The sequence below is a fragment of the Hyperolius riggenbachi genome, chromosome 12 (genome assembly GCF_040937935.1).
Source record: "Hyperolius riggenbachi isolate aHypRig1 chromosome 12, aHypRig1.pri, whole genome shotgun sequence".
Taxonomy (NCBI): domain Eukaryota; kingdom Metazoa; phylum Chordata; class Amphibia; order Anura; family Hyperoliidae; genus Hyperolius; species Hyperolius riggenbachi.
In genome coordinates, this window is record NC_090657.1 from 195,739,540 (window position 1) to 195,754,039 (window position 14,500).

The following is a 14,500-nucleotide window of genomic DNA, read 5'->3' on the forward strand; positions in this document are numbered from 1 at the left end:
CCTGCTAAAAGATAGTCTATCATGGTGGCCTGTTTCCAGTAGGGATTTACAAGGACATAAGGATCTATGTATTGGTGTAGCAAGTATTTGCTTTTAAAAAAAAAAAAGATCTTCAACTCTGCAAATCAAGATGGTGTCTACACAGCATACTTACTATATAAACAAAGATTTTGCCCTTGCGCATATCAGTAGATACAAGGGAAGCACCAAGGACAGTGTAAAGGCCAAACCCATTCTGAAATAGGACTGGCTGAATGAAGTTCCATAGCTTCTTTTTTACTCTTTTGTAATTTCCTTTATTTTGCATAACTTTTTTTTTTGTAAACAAACCTTTTTATGCGGGGGGCGTGGCTGGCGAGCTAAGGAGAAGGCCGCTCTTTAATATCGCTCAGCATAAACGACTGCCTTAACTTAGAATTTTAGCTACCCGAGCGACTCTTTTGCCCCTCTTACCCCGCAACAGCATCGCTCTGCACTTGTGCCCCTGTGGGATGAAACTCGAAAACCTCAGGGCACAGATCGCCCTCCAATCCTGCTTTAATGGTCTGGTGGTGCCGCGGCCCAACAAGCATGATGTCCTCGGCCTCCCCACACTCTGATGCCACAGTTGCCTCACGTCCGCAAACCTGAACACTAGGCATGCTCAGAATTGCAATTTCCCGTTCCGTGGTAATTCCGCATCCCGCCGATCCGAAATTCCGCTTCCGTTTCATTCCGGCGGTATTACGGAGCTGTTCTGCGGAATTCCGCGGTATTCCTAATTCTGTCGAAAAAAATTCTCTCTCTCCCTCCTCCTCCTCTTCCTTCTCCTCCTCCTCCTCCTCCTCCTCCTCCTCCTCCTCCTCCTCCTCCTCCTCCTCCTCCTCCTCCTCCTCCTCCTCCTCCTCCTCCTCCTCCTCCTCCTCCATCCATCCTCTTATATCATCCTGTAGGGAATTGCAGTTTTTCAAAACAGCTTACATACCATAGCTGGGATTTGAACCCAGACCTCAGTGTGTAGTAGGTATCTGTCTTACCCACTAGACCATCAACCACACTACATGCTAAAGCTGGCCTAGCATGTACCATTACCATCAATTCAATAGAAAAAGTAGCATGATTAAGGATTTGTACTTTTTTAAAAGCCAGCTCACATGCCATAGCTGGGATTTGAACCCAGGCCTCAGTGTGTAGTAGGTATCTTTCTTACCCACTAGACCAGGTATGTCAAACCGGTCCTACGAGGGCCGAGATCGTCACACATTTTTGATACAGCTTAACTAAATTGATGGGTCTGAATCAGGAAAGGTGTGGTCCATCAGGTAGAACACATTCCTTTTTTTCTCTGTCCATCCGGAGGAGGAGGCGTCCTGCAGTGGACTCCTAAGGACTCTCTAATAGAGACTGCCCAGCCTTGGAGAATTCATGGAGAAGCACATGATCAGTTTGATCAGCTGATAGATTTGTAAGCCTTTGATTTGCTGTGATGACTTCCTGGTTTAACACATGATCATGATCCGTAAATCAGAGCCTTACAAATCTATCAGCTGATTAAACTGATCATGTGCTTCTCCATGAGTTCTCCAAGGCTGGGCCATCCCTACTCTCTAATGCTGGAGAAATGTAAAGCCCTCCTGCACAGGGAACTGGATGTGGTGGCTAACAAACTTGCCAGCAAGATCAGAAATTAGGGATCTAACATCCAGCACTGGTGAACTGGAGGAAATCGAGGCCCACGAGAAAGACCTTGAGGATCGGGATGGTCGTAGTCAGCCAACTTCGCTACGCTGGAACTACGCGTATTTTTACGCAAATACGCTTCGCAATCTACGGCTCCGAAATCAGCCACTTCGCTACGTTAGCATACCGTAGACTACGCATTAAAATACGCAAGCTTCACGTATTGCGTAGCGTAGTTGATGCAACCGCTTATGCCCTTATGCGGAATAATTTCCGCAATAATCTAACTATGCGCATACACAAACTAATATAAGCATACATTCCAACATCCAATGCGGAATTGTATGCGTATAAAGGACAATAACATTTCTGCGCATGCGCAATGACCCATATAAATGCAGTTACCGCACGCGTAGTTGACTAAGCAATACATACGTCAACTACGCGTAGTGGGCGAAGCTACGCATAACGGGACTACGACTACGCGGAAATGCGTACGTGTAGTTCTTAAACTTCGCCTACGAACTACGATGCGTAGTTGCGTACTACGATGCGTAGATTCGCGCTGGCGTAGTTTACGAGCAACCCTGCTTGAGGAGAATAAAGCAAAGCTGACTGAAACCAAACCTTTTTATGCCTCATTTAGAATGTTTATTAAAGAAAACTGTACCAAACCTGAAGCTTTAAGAGCCATGTCTGGCCAACAATTAACCCTCCTTGGCCCCACTCTTCTCTGAATCCGCAGATCATGAGCACCCCTGAAAAATATGGTCAGTTGGGAGATCGCGGTCATGTTTTCCTGTGACCCTGGAAATAATTCTCCTGTAATGAAAGACGTAGAAGCACGTTACATCTTCTCACTTCTGGCACAATGTAGGCATTAAAGCACATTCATTCCTCCGGCGTTTCCGGCTGCTCATAGCGCAGTTTAGGATTTCACAGTCTCTCCTTCCCTCTCTCTCTTCTGTTGTTAGACAAACGCCGGCCTGTTCGTCAAATACGGCTCTGCACAATTTGTACCCCAATGACAGCTTCTCTTTAACGGCAGCTTTTGCTGTTCATCTGGAAGAAATGTAGCGCTCGGCTGTAAAAAATGTCACCGTAATACATACAGGCGGAACGAGGGGGGAAAAAAAAACTTTCCTAATCTAATTTAAAAACATTGCTCCGGCACCTATAGGCCGCGGCGGCACGCAGTCAACTGGCTCCCATCAGCATTAATATTACCCAGGCCTGGGCTCTTATAAATATTTATTCTACGGTTACATAGCGCCTCTGCTTTCATGTAGGTTAAGCTGTAATCTTTGGCTTGTCAGCTGCAGGATATAGCAGGGGATAAATCATACTCGCCCCAACTGATAGATGTCTGAAGTGTTGTATACAAATGGCGGGAGATGTCAGTGTATAGCCCAGTTTAGGTTGCACACGAGTTATAAACACTGACATTCCTGAGCGTTGAAGCCATTTGCTGGCTAAGCACTCAGCAGCTTCTCCGGGTCGGACGCTCTGCGCGCTCAATCAGGTTTTAATGATTTCAGATGTGTACAATTAATGAAGCTTAGATTAATTGGAGGATTATGGCGAGAGGGTCCGGGATGTGGTGAGAAGCCATCAATACATTATACCTGTGCTGACAGGCGCCGTCAGCTGCCTGGCCGTGAGTGATCGCCGCCTCGCTTTGCCCTTTTCCTGAAATGTACCTGCTGCACAAAGTTTTCTCTGTTTATTTTTACCCTATTCCCAGATGTTCCTCTCTGACTCTGACATCTGAAAGTTTAACGCAACTCCCATCACAAATGCAAAACTTCTCTAAAAGCAGTCTGAATTTAAACATCTTTTTTAGTTTTCATTATAGCCAGCTCTTTTACATTGGCGCTATGCTTTATGGGCCTTACACACTTCCCTGATTAAAAGGATTTGTATTGGTATGTGTATTTTAAATTGAACCGAGAACCGCTTTTAGCACCCAGGACATCTCAATAGCACATTAAAAATGCATGCCAACAATGTGTCTCGTTTTTTAACCTCTTGACGACCAGCTAACGCCGATTGGCGTAAACTGGTCGTCTGCGGGTTACCATGGAAACGGCCGCTCGAACAGCCGGAGAGCCGCCGATAGCGGCTCGCCGGCAAAATGTAAACAGGCGGGGAAGAAATCCCCGCTGTTTACATGATACGGCGCTGCTACGCAGCAGCGCCGTAAAGGCAGATCGGCGATCCCCGGCCTCTGATTGGCCGGGGATCGCCGGCATATGATAGGCTGAAGCCTATCCCACAATGCGCAGGACGGATATCCGTCCTGCGCAGCCCAGGAAGGGAGAGGGAGGTAAGGGGAGGGAGGGAGCGCACAAAACGCTGCGGAGGGGGGCTTTGAGGAGCCCCCACCCCCACTACCCACTAATGGCCGGCTGCGATCAGACCCCCCCAGCAGGACATCCCCCTAGTGGGGAAAAAAGGGGGTAGTCTGATCGCCCTGCTGCACTGCTGATCGGTGCTGCGGGCTGTAGAGCCCACGCAGCACCGATCAGTGAAAATTCCCCTGGTCGGCAAGTGGTTAAAATGGCTTCCATTTTACCTTTTTTTTACATTTAAAAGTTTAGCAGAGGTTTTATTAGCCTACTTTGGGGGCCTGCCCGACCCCGCAGAAATTTCAGGCAGCTAAGGACTAATGTAATTTTTTTTATTGCACACAGTAGCAAAGAGTAAGCAATAGCTTTCATTAACAGATAGGGGTTGGTAATTAGCAGAACTGCTTCAAAGTGTTTGCAGAAGTCACAGATGCTATCTTCACAACTTACCTCTGGATAAATATTGGGCAGCTAGAAGGGGAGGGTGGAACATGGCAGCTCCTATAGCTATTACAAAACAGGAGAAATTCCAGGGAGAAAAGGGTGGTTAGTTCCCTTTAAGTGTGTTTTGGGGAGCTTTTTTCATCCATAGCCATCTTTAGGTTTGGTTGAGTAAATTCTGGCAAATACACTTTAAAATACAACACAGTTATTATTGTATTAGTATGATCGAGTTATGAAATGCCAACATATTCCATTGGACTGTACAAAGTAAGAAACAAACATGGGGTACAAAATAATTCAGACCATGATATACGCTAATATACGAAATACTGAATTGGTACAAAATACAGAATTGGTAATTACAGTGACAAAAATAACATGCCCTTGTGAGCGTACAATCTAATGGAATGGGGGGAACAAGAGGTGGGGTAATATTCATACCTAGAGGCAGTGTGTTTTAGGTTATCCAATAGGAGTACAATTTGGCCAGAGGTCAAAGAGGAGGTGGCCTAACGTAGAGCGTATGCTTGACAGAAAAAGTGAGTTTTCAGTGCAGGTTTAAACATATCAGAGGTTGGAGAGTGAGGCATGTGTTGTGGCACAGAATTCCAGAGGAGGGGTGAAGCACGTGCAAAATCTTGTATATGTGAAAAGGTGATTCTAGAGGAGGACAAAAGAAGGTCATGGGCAGATCTGAGATTACAATTGGATTGATATCTGGAAACTAGTGAGGAGATGTACAGGAGAGAGAGATTGTGGAGAGCTTTGTAAGTTAGAGTTAAGAGTTTGAACTGGATCCTTTGGTTTTCGGTAGCCAATGAAGAGGTTGACAGACAGGAGCAGCAGAGGAGGAACGACAGGCGAGATGAATGAGACGAGCAGCCGAGTTCAGTACAGATTGAGGCGGTGCCAGTCTGTTTGTTGGTAGTCCACACAGTATTATCAGACGAGATGTTCAAAAAAAGTGGTCACATGACCAAAAGCAGACCAACTGAATGAATTAATTTGTGCTCGAAATTTTACATTTTTCAAGAAATATCTATTATCTATAATAATTTCTTCCTCTCGCTTTCTTTTGGCTCTTTTACATATAGTAATATTTTATTTTGCTTGAACATGAAGCGATTGATGCTGATTTCTACACCTTCCCTGAATACTTTCAAATCTGTAAATGTTTAAATATAGAAGTCATTTTTAGGAGTAGGAGGACAAATACAATTGTTTACATAATCAGTTTAATCAGTTTATTTTCGCCTCAGCTCGGGTTCACTTTAAAGGACCACTATCGTAAAAATTGTAAAATCTTAAATACATATAAACACAAACAAATAAGAAGTAAGTTTCTTCCAGAGTAAAATGAGCTATAAATGACTTATCTCCCATGTTGCTGTCACTTACAGTAGGGAGTATAAATCTGACAGAACCGACAGGTTTCAAACTATCTCCTCATGGGGGGGGGGGGGGGGGGGTCCTTAAGTGCAATCTGTCTTAGGCCTGATTCACACTTCAAAGCGCAAAACGCGATTTGAATGCAACCCCCCCAATCTCTTTGCCAGTAATGAGTCAGCGCTGTGCTTTGCTTAAAAATACATGCAGCAGTGCGACAGCGCATTGCACTGCTGTGCAGCGCATGTCGTCTGAACATCAGTGCAGTCTATGTACTGTCTGATGTTCCTGCATGTCACACACCATACCCGTTGCCGAAATGCGCACGGCAATGCGTATAGTGTGAACAAGGCCTTATAAATTATTTGATTTATGTCATTGTCTCCTTTCAGTACATTTTGCGTAATCAAGTCAAATCCACTGGGATTCATAGGTACGCATATTCTAGAAGACATTTCACTACTAACCCAAGTGGCTTTTTCGGTTGCCTTGAAACATAACATGCAGAAGGTGCCCCAGCGTTTGTTTTCATGGCCAATTCAATAACTTTCCCACCGAAACCAAACTGCTTACATTGAATCGGAGGCAGACGAGGCGTCAGTGTACATAGTTGGAGGTGGATGTTTAGTTATGTAAGCAGTACCAGTTATTTTTGTGTGTTTTAATCTTCAGCAAAAAATAAAATAAAATATATATGTTTGTTTTAAACAAACAAAGAATAAAATAGCTGTGGGGAGTATGTGTGTTCTCAGCACTCGAGTTCTGTAATATTCTTGCCATGTTGCCATGAAACTCATTGATTGAGGTGATAATTGTTTGAGTTTCATGCAGCATGTAGGTGTAGGCACTGCAGTGCCTGGAGTGAGGTATAAGAAAAACACAGAAGCTGAAAACATTTTCACACCTCATTTTAAGTTATTTTACCTTGGTGCAGGGATGCTGCTGGTGTTATGCTTCTTTATAAATACCCAAGGTGACCCCAAACATTTGGAGAAAACCTTCCAAAGCTGTTTATCTGTGCTGATTTTCTTATGGTTAAAGGAGAGAAGTGAGAGGAATAAAGAGACTGGCATCCTCTTTCCCTTGTGCTAATGCTCCGCCTCTAGTACTATAAGTCATTGGCCCAGAATGAGCATGTACAGGCCCAGATTTACCTCACAGGAGCCTAAAGGCACAGATATATCCTGGCACCTTAGATTTTGCCCTCCATGAGTCTACAAACACATGCTGAACTGAACTGCAAGTGTGCTGGCTGGCCCAGCTGTCACTTCTCCCTTACTTACCTTGCCTGTCATAGGTAGCTACAGGAATATATATAGGAAGCCAGAAGTACCCTCAATAATAAGTAGCTAGAGATGCCCCCAGGTATTCAATAGCTAGAGGGACCTCAGTATTAAGTCGCTAGTGGTTCCCCTGACTAAGGGAGAACTCATCAGTGGAATGCTGAGAGCAGGGTGAATAACCTCTCATTTACACTCTCACCAGGACTCTGCATAGGGAAGGAAGCGCTCTGGGAGGGTCGTGAGCCACCTTCCTATTATCAGGTGCCTATAGGCACGTGCCTACACAGCGCCTTATGGAAAATCTGGCCCTGAGCATGCAGATTAGTTGCTGTGACTCTGCTCTGACTGCTGACTCTACTAGCGTCAGCCACCTCGTTAATTAAGGGAGAGACTTTTTCAGTGCCGAGTGTTGAGGTTCGCTAGGACCTATTTATATTGAGAACTCAGTAGCATTTCATAGAATCCCAGTTCTTGGATTATTTCTTATCAAAAGCTTACAGTGATTAAGACCAAGGTGATCTTCACGGTCATCAAGAACATGCACCGCCGGGCCAGCACTTGCGCTGTACAGCGCGACTCGGTTGACTCGGTTGACTCAGCTACTGTAGCAGGCCGCACAGCTGAGCAGGGAGGAGGACAGTGTGGGACCTACAAGCTTTTGGGGCTGAAAGATGCTTTACTATTCTTTAAAGGAGCATAATTGCATAGTGGTTAGTGCTCTCGCTTGCAGCACTGGATTCACGGTTCGAATCCCTGCCAGGGCAACATCGGCTCAAAGTTTGTATGTTCTTCCCAAGTCTGTGTGGGTTTCCTTTGGGCACTCTGGTTTGCTCCCACATCCCAAAAACATACAGAAAAGTTACTTGGCTTCCCCCTAAAAATTGACCCTAGACTATGATACATACACTTATTATTATTATTATTATTTATTGTATTTATAAAGCGCCAACATATTACGCAGCGCTAGACAATAAATATATACAATGATACAAGGATGACAGGGTTATACAACATACTGTAGAACAAAGTTATACATGCAAATTGTACAAAATACATGATCATGCAATATGGGCTGGTTAGGTAGGCCCAGTAATACAAGTACAGGCTGTCATAGGACAGGAGCACATGATCCTGTAGATTACACTAAGGAGTGGAGGACCCTGCCAGAGGCTTGCAATCTAAAGGGACTTGACTACACGATACACACAGAGACATATGACTATGGTAGGGACTAGATTGTGAGCCCTGTGCAGCGCTGCAGAAGATGTTGGCGCTATATAAATACTACATAATAATAATGACTCTGCCTCTTTTGTTTCACACCGACATCTTCTCATAAATACTTGCAGCCCAGGCTTCTCGTAATCTGATAATGCCACTCCTTGTTGTTGGAGCTTAGCTCTCTGACATCCTGGTTTTCTTGTGTTAGTTCAGTATCCTCACCTTTGTCCTGGAGACTCCCGGTATGGCAGCTACCTGTTCCCGGCAGACCTTATTAATGGACAACTATCGTGAAAAACTGTAAAACTTACAATGCATACACATAAAATGTGCATCTCTTCCAGTGTACAATACACTATAAATTACCTTCCTCCCGTGTTGCTATCACTTACAGCAGATAGTGATAATGACAAGACAAGACAAGACAAATAACATTTATATTGCGCTTTTCTCCTTGCGGACTCAAAGCGCCAGAGCAGAGCAGCAGCCACTAGGGTGCACTCTATTGGCAGTAGCAGTGTAAGGGAGACTTGCCAAAGGTCTCCTAATGAATTAGTGCTGGCTTACTGAACAGAGCCGAGATTCGAACCCTGGTCTCCTGTGTCAGAGGCAGAGCCCTTAACCATTACACCATCAGCCATGTGACCTCTCTGACAGATTTTGGACTAGTCCACTTCTTCATGGGGGGATTCTCCGCATCCTTTTATTTTTTTACAAAAGCAGTCCCTGAAAAGCACCTATACAAAGATGTCAGCCATCTTCCCTACTTGTTTGCACACTATTTTGGCAGTTGGACTGAGCAGCTGCAATTCTGTAAGTGGTTTTGTAAATAAAGAAATAACTGAGAATCCCCAATGAAGAGATGGACTACTCCAAGTCTACCTGTCAGATTTGTACTACCTGTGAAGGACATGCAACATAAGAACAAAGTAATTTACTGTGCGTTTTACTCTAGGAGCAATGTACATTTAATTTAATGTGTGTATTTTAAATTTTACACATTTTTTGCTACAGTTGTCCTAAGTTTCATAAAACCTTACAGTTGAGATCAGTATTTCTGGTAGTCCAGTCTTTAAATCTGTGAATGACAGCAATATAGGAAAAAAGTAATTTACTGTGCATTTTACTCTGGAAATATTGTACATATACGGTAAATGTACATATTTTACATTTTACACATTTCGCAACAAATGCCCTAAGTTTCATAAGTTGAGGCGTATCTCTGGTAGTCCAGTCTCTAAATCTGTTGGGCCAGGAATTTTTAATGTGTATTGTCTAACTTGCTCTCACACGTGTCCCCCATTTTCCTCTTGCCTTTCTTACCGTTTTATTTACATAGTTAATTTGGTTGAAAAAAGACATATGTCCATTTACTTATACCAAATACAAAAGCAAACAAGAAAAAGCAGTTGTCTATTGGATGATCGAGAGCCAGACCATATGTGTACTTGTAAAAAAGTCACCTGGAAAAAATGGCATGGGGGATTGCTGCTTGTAGAATTACCGATATTCTACTACTTAACTACAATAATAAAGTATCGGTAATCTTTGCCGATATTTTGCTATATCTTAACTGAACCCCACACTCACACAGAATCCTCCCTCTACCGATATCTAACCCTAAGACCTCCCTCTACCAATGCCTAATCCTAATACCTCTCTCTACCTATGTCTAACCCTAAGACCTCTCTACCTATGTCTAACCGCAAGACCTCTCTCTACCTATATCTAACCCTAAGACCTCTCTCTACCGATGCCCAACCCTAAGACCTCTCTCTACCGATGCCTAACCCCAAAACCTCTCTCTACCAATGCCTAACCCTAAAACCTCTCTCTACCGATGCCTAACTCTAAAACCTCTCTCTACCAATGCCTAACCCCAAGACATCCCTCTGCCGATGCCTAACCCTAAGACCTCCCTTTGCCAATGCCTAATCCTAAGACCTCCCTCTACAGATGCCTAACCCTTATGGCCCATACTCACGGGCTACAATTGTCGCCGCAACACGCGGTGCGTGCGTGTTGCGGCGACAGGTCGCCCGTGAGTATACGGCATTGCACGGGCGTGCACCCCGAACTGTCGCTCGTCGCTGATGGCGGCAGGCGATTGAACCGCTCAATCGCCTGGCGACAGTCACCGCCGCAACTCCGCCGCAACTGTCGCTAGTCCGTGTGAGTACGCGGACTAGCGACAGCAACAAGATAGGAAAACATTGGGCTTCCGGCGGGGGGAGGAGCAACAGCGACAGCTTCCGCCGCATCAGTTGCCAGGTCCCTCCGCCGTGTGTATGCGGAGGGACCTGGCGACGAGCTGTCGCCGGCCTGTCGCGCACACGCTCACGTGTGCTGGCGACAGGCCAAAACAGTTGCCTGTGAGTGTGGGCCATAAGACCTCACTCTACAGATGCCTAACCCTAAGACCTCCCTCTACCTATGCCTAACACTTAACCCCCCTGTGCCTAACATTTATTGCTTTGCGGCAAAGAACATAAATGTGGGTGCCCGATAGCGGGCAACAAGGCATGCCTATGCTGTGAGCCCAAATTTCTTTTCTTTGACGTAAATCAGGGCTTTTTTAATAGGCACCTATGGCGGCACCCTTTCTTCTGTAAGTTTCCTGCTCCCTTTTTTCCTGTTCAGGACAAAACACCCGTGTACAGTGTGGCCCTAATAGGTGGGGAAGGGATTTGACATGGGACTAAAAATAAAACAAATGTATTGTATTTCTATTGGAAATGTGGTAAGCTGCTATATTTTGTTCTATTGCCTCTTATGATTCCCCTGTAATTGGGGCAGAAAAGGTCCTCTGTGCTTGCTATCCTCTATTCTGCTGATTCTCACACATTTTTTTGTCTTGACTTTTATGGACTTTTCTCTTTGTGGTTCTCGTTGTGATTTATGGTCATTTGTGTGATTGCATTGCTTTGCTTTATGGCAGCTTATGTCATTCTGCTTTTGTCACAAATGACTGCCATAAAGTGTGCTGGAACACTATAAACCATTAGCCCCGAGTCTCCCAGAGTCAAGGTTTCCTGAGTATATAAAAAAAGACAGATCATGACAAGTGAGCCGTGCCAGGTATCCCGAAATGCGAGGGGTCATTGCAGAGGACTGCCAGTCCTACCTAGTCTGTCGGCCCAGTGTCTGTTGCTGGGTAACATGGCACTGCCCTGCTGTGTGACTGATGCCTCCTAAAACAAAGACCATTTTTTTTCCCTTTTACAATTTCATCTGGCTACCAACAAATCTGTGTCACAAACCAACTGACTGTAATCACTTTGTTCAGACCATGTTCAGCCTGTTTTTATTATCTTTTGTCACATGAAGGCATGTGGGTACAAATGCTGTTGTCCTTAAAGAGGAACTGTAACCAAGGATTGAAACTTCATCTCAGTCAGTAGCTGATGCCCCCTTTCTCATGAGAAATCTTTACCTTTTCTCTAACGGATCATCAGGGGGGACTGTATGGCTGATATGGTGGTGAAACCCCTCCCACAGTGCTGGGCAGCATGGTGGCATAGTGATTAGCACTCTCACCTTGCAACGCTGGGTCCAGGTTCGAATCCCAGCCGGATCAACATCTGCAAGGAGTTTGTATGTTCTCCCCGTGTCTGTGTGGGTTTTCTCTCCAGTTTCCTCCCACATCCCAAAAATATGCAGATAAGTTAATTGGCTTCCCCTAAAACACGAATACATACATAGACCTATGACTATGGTAGGGACTAGACTGTGAGCCCCTCTGAGGGACAGTTAGTGACAAGACAATATATACTCTGTACAGCGCTGCGTAATATGTCGGCGCTATATAAATACTTGAATAAATAAATAAACCAGGTCCTGACTTCACACTGCGGGAGCCTTGTTGCATTGTGGGAAATAACTGCTGTTTCCAACTGCCAAGCAACTCTGGTTATACATATATGTATGTGTATGTATGTATGTATGTATGCATGTATGTATGTGTGTGTGTGTGTATATGTATATATATGTATATATATGTATATATGTATATATATATATATATATATATATATATATATATATATATATATATATATATATATATACACATACTTTTTAGCCTATCGCATAGGGGGTGTGGTTATAAATAATTTCAGATGGTGCTGTTTTTTTAACGTCTGCCAGTAGTAAAGATGATCATTCATGTGCAGGCTGATTGTAGACCAAACAATATGAACAAATTACATGGCAAATTTCAATCATTTCTTGATCTCTCTTCTGTTTTTTAACTCCTAACTTTGCAATGTAGTTCCTCTTTAACGTGCCCATATATTACTCTAATTGGGCATCAATATCCTGCAGATTAAATCTTAATGATCGCATCTGACAGAGATCGATGCTGCAACGTGACCACTTAATTGTCATCTGGATCGATTTCCAGCCAAAATTGATGGGAACGATTGATCTGGCATGCTTGAAAAATCTCACTCGAAAGGGCCCGTTCGAATGCACAGTGGTAGCGGCATTCAATTTCCAGATGGACTCGACGGCCCCCAGCCGGTCTCCCCCAATATGTAATGGGCACCTCGGACCTGTGGTAAGTGTTGCAGTGAGCTGTTGGAAGGTCAGATGAGGTGCCGCTCAAAGTGGACTGTGAGGACCAAGAGCTTAAAGAAAAAAACGAAGGGAGCGCACACTCAATACAATAATCAATGGGGCTGAAAAGCTACTGGTGGTCAGGTCTCATCTACTCTGATGGCTGGTGTGCCCGTACAGGTGCACCAGCTGACTAGCTTTTAACTTTTATTTTTTATTTACTGTATATACTTGCGAATAAGCCTAATTTTGTAGCACAAAAATGTGCTGAAAAGTAACCCCCCTCGGCTTATATGCGAGTCAGTGGGGCAGAATGGATGGTGGGGCAGGTTTTGTTTCTGGCAGAGAAACTTAAGGATTTTGCACTAGTGATCCTGCTCTTGTCAGCTGGCTTCTTTCTGTGTCCGTGCCCCCCATCCCCTGCAACATGGTGTGCAGAGTGCGCTGCTCAAGACTACCTGTGTCCCCTGACTTGTGGAGAAGAGCGTGCCAGCAACGTGTCAGCGGTGCAGTGATCAGGTGTTCTTCCTGTGTGGCAATTGCTGTGTCTCATATCTATGACGCCATCTAGTGGCGATTTGAGAAACAGCTGTATCATCCTTGGGGCACATCTGGCTATGGGGAGAAGGAATGACTTGTACTGGGGCACATCTAGCTACTGTGGAGGGGGCTATACTGGGGAGGAGGCTTATATGCAAGTCAATCACTTGTTCCTCGTTTCTGAGGGAAATGTGGTAACCTCGGCTTATATGGGGGTCGGCTTATATGCAAGTATATACAGTATTCCTGAAATGCTGATACTGTAAATATGACTGATTCATCTGATAGGAGATATCCCTTTAATTCTCTGGTATTTAGCCATAGTCTCACCTGGTTTCAGTCATTGTCATAAGATCAGTCACAACTTCCAGACGCTTGCCAAAGCAAACAGAGAGACAGAGAGCACATAGTGGTCACATGCTCTCCCACCCCCAGCATTGTCTGCTGTGATCATGATTTGTATGAACATCTCTACAAACATAGACTTATGAACTGATGTGACAGTAGATCTGATATTGCACAGGAACATCCCTATGGAAATACCTGCATTGTATTATGTGTATTCAGTTGCTATAGAACTACATGGGATAATTTTTGTCATCAGAAAGAGATGTATTTTTACTTGGAGAAGATTGTATTTTTTTTTTTTTTACTCATTTTTATTGGTTTTTAAGTTTTCTTTTGCAGTACAGCGTATAAAAGTGAGTACAGACAGTAAGATAAACTAACAGTAAAAGTACTATGAAGAATCGTAAACACTCCTCCTAGAACTTTCACTAATGGTAACATACAGTAATGTTCTAGTAACCATAAAACCTAGAATGTGATTTCAAAAATCCAACTTTAGAGGCAGCTCCATAAATTAGGCGAGAGGAAGTGGAGATCAAATACAATGAGCATAATAGAGCCTGATTGTTGTTACCTCAAGGATATTTAACAAAGTGGAGATAAAAGAGAGGAGGATAAAGTGGAAAAAAAGAAAAAAACCTATGGCTTAAAAGCAATTTAACCAGGTCCTAGGTATAGGCCATATCCATAGAACAGATCACAGTAGAAAAGAGA